Genomic DNA, 1,379 nt, shown 5'->3' with positions numbered 1-1,379 from the left:
GTGATGTAGTTGGGCCTTTTGGGCTAAGAATGGTTAGGCCCATTAAGGGAAAAAAACATTTGAGCCCTTATTTTAGGAGTTTGGACTTCAAGCTAAGGCCCATGATTTGGGATTGTGACTTGATTCTGGTTAGGGCTAATTATTTTATGTAGTGTAGGATCTTCCTGTTTAGCAACCGAGCATCTTGTTGCCTCCAACAGACGGAGGTGAGTTTTCTCATTGTATCAATGGGTCGAAGGCACCAAGGTCGGCCCATTATTTGTTTTATAGGATACAAATTACTTGTGTGTGATGTGTATGGAAGACCAGGGTTTGGCCCCTAACACCTGTATGAAAGACCAGGATTTGGCCCTTGGTAGCTGCATAAAAGACCAAGATTTGGCCCCTGGCAAATGTATGGAAGACCGAGATTTGGCCCTCAACAAGAATTATACGTAAGACTATGGTTTGGACTATAACATTAATTTGTATGTTGGTATGTGGTACTTTGTGGAAAACTTACTAAGCATTTGCGTACATATTGTGTTTATGGTTTCAGGTACTTCCGGTACTAAGGGGAAGGACCCAACGTGATGACACAATATTCTCTCCCGATATTTCCACATTTTGATATTGTACTCTGAAGATGTGATTTTCATATATTAAGATGGTTTTGGAACAATTTTTATACCTGTAGTAATTGTTTTTTAAATAAAAAAATTTATAGTGTTTTGAGGTCGTTACACATTAAAAGTGCATAAACCGAGTATGTAGTTGGGATGTGTTTCATAGTATTAGAGAATGGGTTTTGCTACAAATATCATTTTGATTCGACTTAAATACAAACACCACCTAATTTGACTTAAATAAACTTATTTTGAATTTTGAGTTAAATTTTTTATCATTTTTTCTTTGTTTTTTTTTTTTTGTTATTTGTTTTTTTATTGTCTTTTATTATTATTATTATTATTATTGTCTGTTGTCTTTTGTTTTTTTTAAATAAAAGTTTCATTTAAACTGTAAACTTAATTAAAATATTGAGACTTTATTACGTATTTATTTAGTTTTAATTATTATTATTATCATTATGTAATTTTGTTTTAATTATTAGTCTTTTAGAAAATATTCGTTAGATATACTTGTATCTTTATTTTTACATCGTACTATTTTTGTGCATCTTTTTGAATATTTCTATTTCGTTCGTTCAAATTCAGATTTTATTGGGAAAATAATCAGATTTATTACTAATTGATAAACTAACTAATAGCTGAAAAAATAACTATTAAATAAAAAACTAACTGATAACTAAAAAATTAACTGGTAAAAAATAACTATTGATAAAACTAGTTGAAATATATAAAATTATATAAAAAGACATTTAAGATGATATGCTTCTATAA

This window comes from Lactuca serriola, chromosome 9, assembly GCF_051521515.1.
Source record: "Lactuca serriola cultivar US96UC23 chromosome 9, Lser_US96UC23_V15, whole genome shotgun sequence".
NCBI classification, from domain to species: Eukaryota; Viridiplantae; Streptophyta; class Magnoliopsida; order Asterales; family Asteraceae; genus Lactuca; species Lactuca serriola.
This window is presented reverse-complemented; position numbering follows the sequence as displayed.